This window comes from Pithys albifrons, chromosome 5 (genome assembly GCF_047495875.1).
Source record: "Pithys albifrons albifrons isolate INPA30051 chromosome 5, PitAlb_v1, whole genome shotgun sequence".
NCBI classification, from domain to species: Eukaryota; Metazoa; Chordata; class Aves; order Passeriformes; family Thamnophilidae; genus Pithys; species Pithys albifrons.
In genome coordinates this window covers 17,979,650-17,995,264 of record NC_092462.1, presented here as the reverse complement: position 1 = coordinate 17,995,264, position 15,615 = coordinate 17,979,650, and the positions used below count along the sequence as shown (strand labels likewise).

The window sequence follows — 15,615 nt, the reverse complement described above, 5'->3', positions numbered from 1 at the left end:
CACACCCAGCCCAGTGAATTCTCATTTGGCATCTGATGGGATTAGCTGTGCACTAGGATAGAAAAATAAATCCATGATTAAAAGTTATAAAAAGGTCTGAGAGCTGTCTAGCTTTTAAGAAAAACATTAATGGTAACCAAAGAGCTGGGAAGGCAAGCAGCTGGAGCATCAAAAACTGGAGGACAACTAAGTTGTCACTTCAGAATATCATCAAGGTATGGAGCTCACATCTTCTCCCTACTCCTGTAAGAAAAGGTTTTGTTTTTACCTCTAGAAGGAGAAATCACTTAATCACCATCTAACCTGATGTAAAGACAGCTGCTGTATAATGCAGAAAGCAGCAGGGGAGACTGGGATTGATCAAAACACAGTTTTACAGCAAAGGCACTCACAGACTGCTTTCCCTCAAAAGTGAACTTTCCAGATAAAAAAGGCTCTTTTGCAGGGGAGGACTAAGCCACTCAGAAAACTTACATAGCTCACTCTCAAAGATCACCACAGTCCACTCCTGGAAAAGAAAATATAAAATTTCCAAGTACTCATGTTCCTTCTCAGCTTTGTATTGGGAAAAGCAAGGCATGCAATCATGTGTCAATAGCTGAAAACCTTGTGCAGTTCAAACATTCAGTGAAATTTTACCCCTGTGAACTGTATGGAAAATTATAACAAAGTTGACTGTTTTGCTGGAAAAACAGATATATAACATGGCATGTCTGATAAGGGTTCAAAATTGGAAGCCTCATTTAGGATATTTTTCCCCAGTGGAGAGTCCCATAGTAGCTGTGCCTAATAAGAAAGCACTGTCTTCAATCGTCATAGTTTAACCCCAGCTGGCAACCAAGCCCCACATAGCCACTCACTCACACCCCTCAATAGAATGGGGCAGAGAACCAAGCAGAAGAGTAAAAGTGAGAAAACTCACTTATTGAGATACAGGCAGTTTAACAGATAAAGCATGCAAGCAAAGCAAAACAAGGAATTCATTCACCACTTCCCATGGGCAGGGCTTCGGCCATGCCCAGGAAAGCAAGGCTCCATCAGACATAAGGATGACAAAAAGCCATCACTTCAAACATCCCCCACTTCCTTCATCTTCCCTCAGCTACAGAGTATGCTGAGCATGAGGCCATATGGTATGGAACATCCCTTGAGTCTGTTGGAGTCAGCTGTCCTGGCTGCGTCCTATCCTAACTATTTGTGCACCCCCAGACTCCTCATTGGAGGGGTGGGTGAGAAGCAGAAAATGCCCTGACACTCTGTAAGCCCTGCTCAGCACTGACTCAAATACCCCTGAATTATCAAACCTGTATCCAGCACAAATCCCAAATATAGACCTGTAACAGCTACTACAAAGAAAATTAACTCTACTCCAAGCAAAACCAGCACACCAAGGACAAAAACAAGGAACATGAGAATATTTACCTACATTTCACATTTCCTCATTGTTGGACATAATACAAGAGGTTAAATAGCCTCTGATGAAGCCTGCCTTCCTTATTCACTGACTAGGCTCCTTACCTTAGTCGCACTGTTTAGATGAAACTATTATAAACCATAGGACTGCTTAAGGGCATCAGCACTGATCCCAAGAGTCAACTACCATGATTCAGTGGTTTGTTGTTTGTGGATTTTTGTTTGTGGGGTTGTTGGGTTTTTTTTTTTGCATCTGCAAAATCTAAGCATGTTAAAAGAAGCTCTAGCCAAAGCATAAGATTATTGATACAGATATACATATGCACCACTTGATATGCCAAACCATATGCCAACAGAGAGGTCCTGAAGCATGTAAAGCTTGATCCAAAAATAATTCTTGGCAGAACGGGGGCCTGATTCTGCAACATATGATAATTTCCCTACATCCGCATCCTATTCTCACACATGTGCATTTGTGTTATCTTCTCCCCCGATCACAATGCAACTCCTTACACACACAAAAAAATGCCTAAACCCCAAAACAGGTTGCACAGCTGTCTCACTGTCACATCTATTATTCAAGAAAGGTCTCATTGAATAAAAGCCTGTTCAGAGGCTCTAAACAAATTTCATTTCTGAACACCCCTGTCTGCAGCCCAGCAGGCCATTTCACCAAGATAAGATCACACATTTAATCAAACGCTTCAAAAAAGAAATACACACCGAGTTTGCTTAATAACGTCAAATAATAAAAGTGCAGCACTGGCAGCATACTAATTTTTAGTGCTCTTTCTTCTTTGAGGGTTGTCTCAATAGTCAAGGTCAACCGTACATGGGATTTCTTCTAATTAGGGCTTCTGGTAATGGTTAGACCTGCTTACTCTCACCACTTAGCCATGGTTTTCTCTAAAATAAAGACAGCTCTCTTTCATTTTAAATTAAATCATTGCAGCATCCCACCCAAGTGAGACAGACAAAACTGCATAACACTGCTAATTCAACAGACAACGTAAATGAAAGACAACAAAAACCACATCTTTGTGTTCAGCAAGGAATCACCCACACAAATGTCTAGGGTATAAAAGGAAAAGCAATTTTCAGGAAAAAAATCCAAAACATCATTATCTGTTTGGTGTTTGATTACAACTACTTCTGCAGCCCAGCAGAGACCTATTTGAGTCAGAAATTAGAAGCGGACTTGGCTCCCCTAGGTGAAAATACATTTTGCCATTTATTTTATTGTAGAAGTTAAGAGGATCCAGCTCAAAGAAAGAGCATTACATTACTATTACTGTAAAATACATCTGTATTACTACAGACCAGACTTTCACAGTATTCTTCACTAACTTGCCTATTACTCTGGCTATTAATGTTTGTTTATTTACTTATGCATTTACGTAATCAGCTTTACAACAATGGCTACCGCTGAAATAGGCTTTGCCCCCAAATTACATGAACTTGGGAGAACCCTGGATCCTCGCTGTGCTCAAGCCTGCAGCTTGAAAAGGGTCAAACAAAAGCTGGCATCCTCACCCTTACATCTTGGCTCACGGGTTATGCTGGTTTGCCCTTCGCTTGCATGGGATGAGGGAGCGATCAAGCATAAAGGCATTGGAGAAGACAACCCCCCATCTGCTGCTCCCAAACCTGAAGAAGACAAACAGCGAGGCTGCTCCCAGAGATATTCCCCACATATCCCATTCTCCCTGCCACAAACATCCCTGCAGACACAGTGGAGGTCCAGATTCTCCCCCTGAATGAGAAAATTGCAACTTAGTTTAAGGCTTGCATAAACAGCCACTTGAGTCTACTGGCGAACATCTTTCTACATCTTTCAAACATCTTGTGTTTTATCCAAGGTCTCTGGCCCACTGCAGAGAGCTGCTCAAGTGGGCATATCCACATGCGCTTAGGATGTGCCCTTGTATTTCTCATCAAAACATGGACACTTGCACAGGTATAATTCCCTTGTCACCATGAAAATTGTCTACCTTGACAAGGCTTTCAACACTCTCTCTCACAACATCCTCATAGGCAAGCTCAGGGAAGTGTGGGCTGAACAAGTGGACAGTGAGATGGATTGAGAATTTGCTGATTTCAGAGGGCCGTAATCAGTTTCACAGGGTCCAGTTGGAGGCCTGTCACTAGGTGTTCCCCAACACTCAGCGCTGGCTCCAGTATTGCTTAACTTACTCATCATGACTTGTATGAAGGGGCAGATGCCTGCTCAGAAAGTTCACTGATTGACACAAAGTTGGGAGGACTGGTTGATACCCCAGAGGGCTGTGCAGCCCTTTGGAAGGACCTTGGCATGTTGGAGATGGGCAGAGAACTGAAATTCAACAAAGGCAAATACAGGGTCCTGCACCTAAGAAAGAATAATCCCATGCACCAGGATAGGCTGGGGGGCTTACCTGCTGGAAAGCAGTTCTGTAGAGGATTTGGGGGTCCTAGTGGAGACCAAGCTGTCTGTGAACAAGCTGTGTGTCCTTGTGGCCAGAAGGCCAATGGTATCCTGGGGTGCACTAGGAAGAGCACTGCCACCAAATCAAGGGAGGTAGGTGGTCCTACTGCTCTACTCAGCCGTAGTGAGGCCTTACCTGAACTGCTGTGTCCAGTTCTGGGCTCCTCAGGATGAGAGACATGGAGGTCCTAGATCTGGTCAAGCAGATGGCAACAAAGATGATTAAGGGACTGAAGCACTTAGGGACAAAATTCTTTACTGTGAGGGTGGTGAGGCACTGAAACAGGTTGTCCAGAGAAGTTGTGGATGCCCAAGCAGTGAGTGTTCAAGGCCAGGTTGGATGGGAAACTGAGCATCCTGGTCTAGTGGGAGGTGTCTGCCACGCCCATGGTAGACAGGTTGAAACTGGATGATCTTTAAGGTCCCTTCCAATCCAAACCAAACTATGATTTCATGATTCTATTTCTCTTACTAAGATACAACTGGCTATGAAAGTTGGGCCTGTTCAGCCTTGAGCAGAGATGACTTAAGAGGGCACCTCATCAATGTATACGAGTATCTGAAGGGAGAGAATCAAGAGGATAGAGCCAGGCTCTTCTCAGTGAAGACAAGAGGCAATTGGCAGAAACTGGTGCACAGGAAGTTCCATCTGAACATGAGGAAGCACTTCTTTACTGTGTGGGTGACCACACACTGGAACAGATTGATCAGAGAGGGTGTGGAGTTTCCCCCATTGGAGATACTCAAGAACTGTCTGGATGCAATCCTGTGCCACGTGCTCTAGGATGACTCTGCTTAAGCAGGGAGATTGGCCTAGATGATCCACTTGGTCCCTTCCAATCTTACCCATTCCGTAATTTTAGCCTCCCTTCCGCAAACTGGCAATGCTGTACAGAAAAAGGCTCCCCACACCTGCAATCAAAATGCCTCACACAGACTTTAGAAAGACTCATTGCAAATTGGTGACCTACTTAAGATCTATAAAGTGTATTACAGTTGTAATTGTGGATCCCTTGTCAAAAGGTCAAAAGTTATCACTCTATGCAGTACAACTGCTGTATTTCAAATACCTATCAGGATGAGTTTGACACAAGATACATATTGTTTTGGAGTCATATCAAATAAAGAAGTGATTGTAACATTACTGTTGTTTAAAAAAAAAAAAAAGAGGGGGGAAAAAAAGACACACAGCCATTCCACACATCTGCATCCATTAAAGATAATCCAAAATGACATCTTCTTGAAGAAGTCTGTGATGTGCAAATTGAAAGTGCAGTAGTCACATCATAATTTCCCTCAGAAGGAAGTGGGATATATACACCAAACTTTCAAACTATTAAAGTCCATGATTGCAATATACAAAATCCACAGAAATGACATTTTAAATTAGACACGCAGTTCCAGCGAGGTCAAGATGAAGCACAATGACCAATATAGAAATCTGTGGTATGATAGAAATGAGAACGGCTGTTCTCTGGACACTATGGATAAATCATCTACTACAGGATTATAGATCAGTTTGGTGTACCTCCACACAGCCTTAACGTAAAAAATAATTCAGTATACAGTCTCAAAGTCTCCTGTTATTGTGGGGGAATAAAAGGAGGAGAGGAAAAAGAAGCAAATAAAAAATGCAAAAGAACACACAAATGAAAGTGGCAAATAAGAATTCACATTACATGGCAGATATTTCTGGGTAGAAAAAAAGGCAGCATACATCTTGCTGAAACAAAAACACCCAAAGAACAAAATCTTACTCCTTTTGAAGTCAGTGGTGGGAATTTGCACCATTTCAAAATCACAATGTTTCAGTCAGAAACACACACACGCAAAGGCTGTGTGAAAGAAAAGGAATTAACATGATCCCTGAAATTCTCCTCAACTGTCTCCATCAGTGAAACCTATTCAAAGAGACAGCTACAATGAGTGCTTTTTTTCTTTCCTCCGGCAGTCTTTGGGTCAGAAGAAAAAAAAAAACAAAAAACCCCAACCAAAATTAAAAAATAAAACAAAATAAAACATATAAATTTTTTAAAAGAGGGAAAAGGAGGGAAAAAAAAAAAAGAAAGACAAAAAATCCAGAGAGCTATTGAAAATCTTACAGGGTCAGCTGTCACTGGAATGCATTTGAGTATTCAGGGTACCCACCCATGCAGAACATCAAAAACTGGGCTTGGGTCCCTCCCCTATTCTCACGGGCTTAAGCCAAGGCTTCCTTTGCGACACGGCGCTAATAGCAAGGCAGCGCAGTGCCTCTGCAGGGCTTGTAAACAGCGAGATACACCAATCAAACAGAACAGTGGCGTTGCTTCTGCTGAAGGCTTCTCCTGTCTCCTGGTGTCCTCCAACACGACACATGGGGTTTGTTAAAAAAATATAGTGGACACCTCGGCAGTTCCCAGGGCTGGGCCCTTTGGAGCTAAATTCCCCATCTAACCTAGATCTGCCCAAAGTTAGGTAGCATACATAGCAACGTGCCCCCTACTCCTCGATTGAAGGAAAATGTTGATATCCCCAAGAAAGCTGCAAATAGCACTTCCGCAACACAGTGATGCTTCTCCACTCTGAGGGCAATGAAAAAAAATCTCATTAAGACAGGCTTGGGATCAGCAACTTCAGAATGGGAACAGGTTGCTACCACAAATAAGCAAGGACCAGCACTGCCTCAGCACATCTGAAACTGTGGTTGTTTTAATTTGTATGGGACTACTAACTAAGCAACTCAGTTAAAATTTTAAAACTGCAGGCCTGTGCACAAGTATTTACTTATTGTCCATCACTGCAGCTACCAAAAAACTGTCAGAATAAGGAGTTTTTCCAGCAACAAAAGTAAATAAACTACAACCTTCTATGCATCATCATTTCACAAACAAAACCTATGTTATGCACACATAAAGACATACAACTGCAGGTATATATGTTGTGGGTATGGGTGCAATTCTTAGATTTCACCTATACTCAAAATTCTTCTTCACTTTCTTGAGTTTGACAAAAAAATAAAAGAAATAAAAACCTGTGACTGTTCCCCAAATCATGTTATTTACATGTCTACGTATAAGAAAGAGATGAGCCAAAACTGCATTAGTCAGAATGTTTCTATCCCGTGAACTTTAAAAGTGTCCATTCATGCAGTGGCCTCACCTCTGGAACTAGATTATTGGTTCCTTTGGCATAGGAAAGGGACTTACTGTAAAATGTTACATACAATGTGTGCAATGACTCTTACAAGCTAAACTACTTGCCACTGGTAAAAAACCACTAAGAGTCTTATCCAAAAGTGCCAGGTTTAGACTAGACCTCTTCTTAGAAATGTGCTGTGCAATGCTGGCACCTTTGTGCATGACTTTACAGTAGCGCAATTCATGACTAAATTTTCAGCACCACTTCTACAAAAGCACAGAGTCCTATTTCACTTCATTTTAACCTTGCATTGCTGTAAGAAAACATTCGTGTTGGTCTTTGTATTTATGACATTTTGCTCTAAGTTCTCGAAATACATAGCTCCATTCCAAAGTTCAAAATCAATGGCTTTACCTGATATAAATCAATACAACTGCAATCAAATCAGTAAAGCTCTTACAATTAATAGTAGCAAAGCTATAATCCAACCTACTCAAAACACCATGCATAATACTTCAAAGCTGTTCTCTGACAGGTATGCACTGCAATGAACTGGGAGTTGTGCTACAGACCTCTGAAGCACTAGGTCTGCAGCCACTGAAATCATTCCTATGCAGTTACTTACGTGTTGATCAACATGCTTTAAAAAAATAATTTAAAAAAATCCTAGCAGTGTGAGACCATACACTAAAGGATGCTCTGTAACAGTTTATTACTCTTAGGCTTTTAAATGAAATATATACCTTCATATTGCTTAACTAGGACAGCTGCTAAACTCTTTCTTGCTTCCTTTCAGAATGGTATCTATTTCATGACCCTTGAAACTGAAAGCTGTCAAGTCTCAAACAAAAGTAACCTGATTTTAATTGTTGACTGTTTTCGGGAACACATTTTAGAAATGTACACAGATTTCAACCCTTTATCTTCAACAATTGCTTTGTTCAGCCTGAAATGCCACCTCTGGCAAAGATGTTACAAAACAGTTAGTGGAAACTTGATGCTGAAACCAGGGAATGTTTTTGAAAAGGTACCACATCTGAGATCCTGGAGCTTCTTTTGAGAAGATATCACATTTGAGACTGTTGAGCATCTTCCCCTCACAGGGAAGCCAAAAGAAGTGCTCCACTGACTACACTGAGAACTCCATCGCAGATGCAGCAATACCTTCCTTGGATGGGAGTGGGCCGGAGGAAGTAGAGATGAAAAGTTTAAAAAGAGAGAAAAAAAATGACAGAAAGACAAAGGCCATTTAAAAACTGTATTGGTCGTGTCTCAGCCAGAGGAAAAGAGAGGTTCCAGGCAGGCTGGAAAAATCCCACACTGAGCACTGTTTAGTTAGTAAAACACTGGTTCCTAACAATTAAAATGAAGTTTTCATTGCTGGAAAAGACTATCTACCTCGCTATGGTTACAGATGTTCAGTGCGATGACTGATAAAAACATCTGACTTAGAGGCAAAATCAGAAGGCTCTCAGAAAAGACTATTGAAGAAAAAGCTATAGTATCAAGGTGTCCTTAGAGAAGTCATCTCAAAAATGAACACTTAGCCAGGAGACATGCATTTCACACTGCACCGAGATTATCTAGTGAGGAATGTAAGGCAAGCATTACACTGCAGACCTGGAGGCCATGAGGCAATGAGATAACATCTTAGATAGAATCACATTACAGATTTGAGTAGGAGGTGGTTTCCTTGCCATCAAAGTAGCCAGGAATTAAAAGTAGGTGCTTAAAAGCAAAGTTCTCTTTCTTCTATTTCATCAGCCTGCTCTGAGAACTTCCACTGCCAGTAGGCATCAGAATGAAATCAGGGAGTGCTAGAGCATCTAAGTGCCTACAGAAACAAGGACATATTCACACATCTCAAGTAAGGATTACACACTCTGATATTAAGGGCTGGTGAGGATCATGACAAACATTTGGCAGGGCAGACGTGACCCCATGAGATGATGCAGTCAGAGGCCAGCATGTAAGCCCATCTTGCTGGGACAGGTATGCTCCTACAAATATAACAGGGCACAGTGAACTGTTGCAAATAGCACAATTTTTAGCTCTCCATCCTATTGACAACTGAAAGCACTGCCTGTAGACATAGCAGGGACTCAAGTGAGTATGTACACTCCAAATTTGGCAACATGGTGCATTTTTCATATTCACACCCCAGCAGGAGGGTATCTATTGAATAAGAAAAGTGTCAGCAGGGAAGAACTGGGAGTTCAAATGAACTACAATAAACATCTCTCCAAAACATTAATGCTCACCAAGTGCATCCCACTCCAATAAGCAGCCCATCACCAAAAGTGGCAGGAAAAAACTTTATTTTGCAGGACTGTCTTCATGTCTCAGTATTGTCCCAAGTAATACATCAATATTGTGATGTCTAGCTCTCAGATATCATCACTCCAAAAACAAGAATTTTTGAGTTGTTCTTTCAAACCTCTTGTGATGTCCAAGAATGCTCTAAGCAGTAAGAATTTTTATCAAAATCACTCAAATCACAATGTTGGGTTGTTTTCACTACCACCAAGTAACATAATTATATCAGAAAAAAAAAAAAAAAAGGAAAGAGAACTTATTTAAAGCATAGAAATCCTTGTGTCCATCCTCCATGTTTTAGCTTTTCCCTGATCCATTGCTCCCTGAATTCCATCTCTTCCATCAATCATTAACTCATCCTTTATATTGTGTCACGCATTAAATAGCTTCCCAGTCAATCTACACCAGTCCCAACACTATTAGTATTAAAATCTGTAGTAATAAATCACCCGCTCCTAGGACTTCTCCATTTACAAAGACTTCACTCTCTCATGTGCATCTCATTTATTCATGTTGATCATGCATACACTCATGCTCTGAATCTGAAACCCCTGAAAGCACCATCAGGCCCTTCAACTAAGTGTTGCCCAAAGCTAAAGGTCATGCATATCCCTCTTTAGCCCTGCCCGGTAATTCAGTCTACCTGCCTCTAAATCCTTATTTACTTATTTTTATAACAGCCCTGCAACGCTGAGGAGCATGCAGACACCCAGCTCACCAGTCAGCAGGCTGCATGCGTGTGCCTGCATCTTCACCTACAAACCTGCTTGCATTTCCCTCCAGCCAGCAAAGAGCACTGGCTTAATTTTCAAAACAGCAGGCAGAGCAATTTGTTTTCTGTTTCAGGAGGAAAAAGCCTTCCCTGCAATTAATGCTTGGATAGGCAAGCCGAGCACCTCTGCCACATCAACTCCAACTGGGAGGGACGCTCCCCATGGCATCATCCCAACCTGTGGGATGCGAGGCAGAACAAACAAAGGAGGGGGATGGACCCGGCAGTGCTCAGGGACGAATTTAAATTTCCTAGGCTGAGACATAAACTACTTCATCTCTGGAGGGCACCGAAAAACTGAAACACCAGCTCCCATTTTTCTCACAAAAAACATCCAAGTGAGGACTCTGTCTTAAACTTAATAAATACAATTAAAATCTCACTGCCCCACAAAGCAGAACTCAGTGTTTTCACTATCACCAATCTATACTGCCATTTGTCTTGTTCTGAAATTAAATGTGAAATTAAACACACCATCTCCTAACCACGCCAGGAAGAAAAGGGAAAATGCATATTTATTCAATAATAGAAATTATATGGAACACACAGGTCAAGACTAGCTTTATAAAAACTTCAGTCCTTTGGAAACAAACACACCAGAGATTTGTATCCACTTTATTGTTTGCTAGCAGGTAACAAGAAAACAATCACTTTATAGCAAACCAAGCCTAAATAAGGAAAAAGTACTCCTAAGGAGCAGGAACAGGAGCAGCCTCTGCCATAACAAGGGGACTGACTCCTGTTCCCTCAGTGCAGTTGTTGTACCTTTAGGTAATAATTACAGCTTTTTTAGGAAAAAAAAATACATCTTTACAGTGGAGCCTTAACCTGAACTTTTGTCTCCCAACATCGGAATGAGTGTACAGATTTTCACCCTTCCTGATCCGGTATTCTCAAGTGACCACTGCTGACTTTCTGACAGCAGCCCATTTTAACCTGCAACACCTGGTTTACCTCCATAAAAAAACTCCATGAACGAGTTTTTGCTAATGAATACACAGTAGAAGCCTGTTCATATTGAGAACCCCTGGATATGATGATAAATGAGCTGTACAAAGCACATGCTACTACTCAATACCAAGCAGGCAGCATTGGCTGTGCTCTTAAGAGACAGCATTCCACAATGAAAATGGAATTTATTTCTTTTTAACTCCAGGGAAGATTTTTTTTTATCAGCTTTGAAAATTTTGATCCTACACTCTGGAATAATCAGGGCTATAATACAGAAAGAAATTGCAACCAGCAGACTACCTATCTGCCTTATATCAAGAAACAGATGGCATTTTCACCCTTTTTCTTACATCTCAGCCTCCCTCTAAGCAGCTGGCTGCCTGGAACCAGAACTGTGAGAGTGGAAATGGCAATAACTCCTAATGAGCGATCTAAACAGGAAAGTAAATACAATAGACACGGGTTGTTTAGGCTAAGGCAATAATGAACGCTACAGTTGACAAGCAGACAACAATACATTGCTTTTGGGCATAATACGAGTTGTTTTAACTACCGCAGAGAAGAATCTCATGCCTACCAGGAAAGGGAGAAAAAGAGACTCCTTTCTTATCTCACCATCCCTCAAGCAAAACTAAACATCTGCCCGTCCACAGGGGAAAGGGTGCGGGAAAAACTCAGCTGAATGTACTGGGGGTCAACGCTGCTTCCATGGACAACTCTGCACACAAGGCTGCTGAACAAACTCAGTCCTTGAAGGCAATCCCCCAGATATCCAGGGCCCATCTCTGGGGCACTGTGCCTACATCTTCATTAGCATTAACGGGCACCAGCTCGACGTAGGCTCGGTAGACTGGGAAACACGAACGGGTTGCTCTCTGGCTGATGGCAGGGAGCAACCATCAGCTTTACAAACGTATTTCCAAGTTATGCAGTGTAAAGATGATTGCAAGGGGAACACAAATAAATAATTAAGCAAGCAAATAAACAATGCGGAAAAAAAAAGGCATAAAACCTGCAATTTTCTTCCTCCAGCCATACATATCGGCCCTTGCTCAAAAATCCCTCTGGCGAACGCCAGTCCTATACTGTCAGAATCGGCAAACGCAACCTCACAGGCAGGAGATGGGAAGCCCTGCACATCCCTGCCTACACCGTACGTTTCGCTCTGTGGCTGAACGGGAAGGCGAAGCTTGCGCGGCTACCTGTAACCTGGGGCCGCTGGGCGGGCTGCAGACCTCTACCCCATCACCTCATACTCATACCAACGCACAGGCGACCCCCAACACACACCTTCAATTCGGAAACATCCCCCCTCCCATGCTCTCTGATATCCAGGAAAGCGACTGCTTCTCGAGGCACCCTTCAGTAATTAAATACAAACCTAGATCCACGAATGGGTGGGCATGAGGACGGGGCGGGGGGGATATAATGAAACTCAGGAATTTCTCAGTGTAACAGCAGCAAGCCCACCGGTCCAACGTGGTGTCTTTCACAGAAAAAGAGAAGAGAGAGAAGGAACAAAACCTACAAGATCCCTTCGATCTCCTCACTGCCTCTGACACCCTAGCCGTCCACGATCAAACCAAGCTGAAGCCTGCAAGGCATTTCCCAACAAGATGCACACCCCTTGTCTCCACTGTCGTCCCCCCCGTAGCATGCAGACTCAGAGAGATGCTCTCCCGCTACCTGGAGGATCCAGCCCCACTGAAGGCAAACTATCCTCATTATGGAATAATTCAATCCAAGCTGCGCCCAGGGCGGCCGGCACCCTTCAGCCCAACGCAACCGGGCAAGGGTGCAACTGAGGGCCAGGCAAGGGGTGGTGAGCATCCATCAGCTGGGTGGTTAGTTACCTTTAGTCACCTCCGGCTCCTGAGATGCAAGTCCCCATGAGATCCTCAACAACCTGCAGCAGGGAGCTGCTGCCACAATCCAGCCATTAAAACCACGGGTGGGAGTAGGAAGCAAACCTGGCCACAGTACCAAAGCCCCCAGCCAGGAGGAAAAGGGGGGGGGGGGGGGGGTGAGAAGCACGGAACGTCCCTCAAGGAAGAAAAAAATTAAAAAACAGAAAAAAGAAAAAAAATAGAGAGAAGTATAAGTCCCTCCTTTTCTGCCGTGTTCTTCTGCTACACAAGCTTTCTCCCGGAGGACGAGGGTGTGTGGGGATGGGGGAGGCGATCGCTCCCTCCTCTTCCTCGCGATCGCCGACACCTCTGGACGAAAGCCCCGCTCCGATTTACCTCCTCCAGGTGGACAACTTCAGAGCAAGGTGATGTCTCCAGAGCCGGCACCACCGGCCAGGCGATTCGGATGCGGCAGAGTCATTGCCTGTGCTGCTGCTGCTGCCGCCTCTGCTGCTGCTGCTGCTGCTGGGGAAGAACAGCCGCTGCCGAGGAGACCACCAAAAAAAAAAAAAAAAAGGAGAGAAATCTTCCACCATCCCCCTTTCTCTCTTTCCCCTCCAGCACCAGCCGCTCTTCGCATCCGCTCCCCTGCCCGCGGCCCCTCGCTCCGCCGGGGCTGGGGGACACAAAGGCGCCCGCGCGGAGGGAGGCGGGTGGTCCTCAGAGCCCCGCGCTCCACCGACACCCCGGATCCTTCTTCCTCCTCCTCCTCCTGCTGCCGCTGCGGAGACCGCCAGCCCCGGCGTGGCTCGGCGCGGACGGGCGGAGGGGGCGGCTCCGCGGGCGCGGAGGGGGCGGCTCGGCGGGCGCGCCCCGCGCGGTGCTCAGCGGGCGCGGGGGGGGGCCCATGGCCCGGCACGGCTCGGCACAGCGCAACGCACCGCACACGGGGAGGGAGGGCGCTCCGGGGCGCCGGGACCCGCAGCACCCGTGTCCCCCGCAGGGCCGGGCGGGGAGCGGGGAACGGGGGCTCGGGGAGGAGGAGGCGGCGGGCGGCGATGCTGCCTTGCCCGGCGGCGGCCGCACGGAGCCGGGCGGGCGGCGAGCCGAGGGGCGGGGGAGCGGCGAGGGCCCGGATCTGGGTTGCGCGGACGCGGGCTCCACCTAGCAGCCGGCCGGCACCGCACGGCACCGCACCGCCGCCCCCCGCGGCCGCTCTGCCCCGCAGCCACCCTTCACCCCGCACTCTCCGCAACCCTCGCCCTCACCCCCGCCACGACCTGCTCCGCGGCCCCCTCCCGAAAGGATCCCGCACCGCCCGATTGGCCACTCTGCCCATGGCTGTCCTGCCAGGTGGCCAATCGTAGCCTGCCTACCAGGCACGGTCCCCGCTCCACACTGGATTCTCAACCTCCCGAGTGGCCGCTTGGACTTTTGTCCCCATCCAAGCAGCCAACTGCAGCCTGCCTTTGCGGCACAGACCCATCACGGGGTTGAGTTTCCCACCTCTGCATAAGGCTGCTCTGCCTACTGCTCTCCTCACGGCGAGCTAATTGCAGGTTGTATTTCCCGCAGGGACCCATTCCTCACTAGATTTCCCACCTACCAATTGGCCTCTCAGCCTGTTGTCTCCAGCCAAGCAGTCCATCACAGTCTGCCTTCTGATCACAGATGCTCTTCCTACTGCCCAACATAGGGATGGGACACAGGTCAGCCCAGCAGCAGCCTGGGACCATGGAACACACTCCGTCCCTACCCCGGGACCCCTCGGAGGTGGGAAATGTGAACCCTTTCATCTGCAGAGAGCCAAGGACCTCCAGGAAAGAAGACAAGAATTCTGCCTATGTTTTAACATTTGTTATCTTAAATGCTTACAAGGGACCTCTGGAAACAATGGTGTTTGGCTGGAACATGATAAACACTTTCCTCACAAAACGCATTGTTTGTTTGCTTTTAGTTTTTGAGAATAAGATCTAAACAAATCAAACTCTTAGCAACAAGAAAGAAACAAAACGAAAAGAGGAAACGAAAAGGGAAAGAAGGAGAAGAGGAAAGGAAAAAGAAAAAAAGAAAAGAAAAAAGAAAGAAAAGAAAAGAGAAAGAAAAAAGAAAAAAGAAAAGAAAAGAAAAAAAAAGAAAAGAAAAGAAAAGAAAAGAAAAGAAAAGAAAAGAAAAGAAAAGAAAAGAAAAGAAAAGAAAAGAAAAGAAAAGAAAAAGTGCAGCCCAACGGAAGATCCACTCAATTTATTATCCTGCCCAGCTTTTTCCTTAACAAACTCTTAAGGATCTTTGATGATGGAGACTTTGCAAAACCATCCTTTTCAATGGGATAAAGGAGTTAATTAATTTTGTTTGTTAACTCAGACCATGCATCAGCAAGATGCTCACACATTTTCCTAGCTGAGTTGATGGTTAGACAGGCACAGAAATGTGTATTTAAGGTTAAGAACTGCTATTCTGGATGCATTGATATGCTGTGGAAAACTAGTACTGATAAACATAAATGCTCTTTTCCTAATAATAAATTCAGGGCTTATCTCACTGACACAGCAAAAATAAATGAAGAATGTCAACTGTAGTCAGGGAAGCAAAATATAAAAGTTTTAATATATCTCTCTCAACTGTTTCCCCTTCCAGTACATCTCTGCGAAGTCATGTTAGAGAACACCTGTCCTTTCCCACATGGCTTCAGAATGCTCCAAAAGTACAAGTAAATGGTGCACATTCTTCTA

At 44.7% G+C, this 15,615-nt stretch overlaps 1 protein-coding gene across 13 annotated transcripts in view; it reads right to left on the bottom strand.

The window, feature by feature from the left end:
- Window positions 1–13,899, bottom strand: part of ADGRL3 (adhesion G protein-coupled receptor L3) — a 513,478-nt gene extending 499,579 nt beyond the window's left edge. For 9 of the 13 annotated variants that reach the window (XM_071555826.1, XM_071555815.1, XM_071555814.1 and 6 more), the window contains exon 1: window positions 12,890–13,898. The gene's annotated coding sequence lies outside the window, so the exon portion shown is untranslated. Of the gene's footprint in view, window positions 1–12,889 lie in introns of all 13 variants that reach the window. The other 4 variants (XM_071555821.1, XM_071555822.1, XM_071555823.1 and 1 more) reach the window with 2 other exon arrangements.
- Window positions 13,900–15,615: the final 1,716 nt, after the last annotated feature.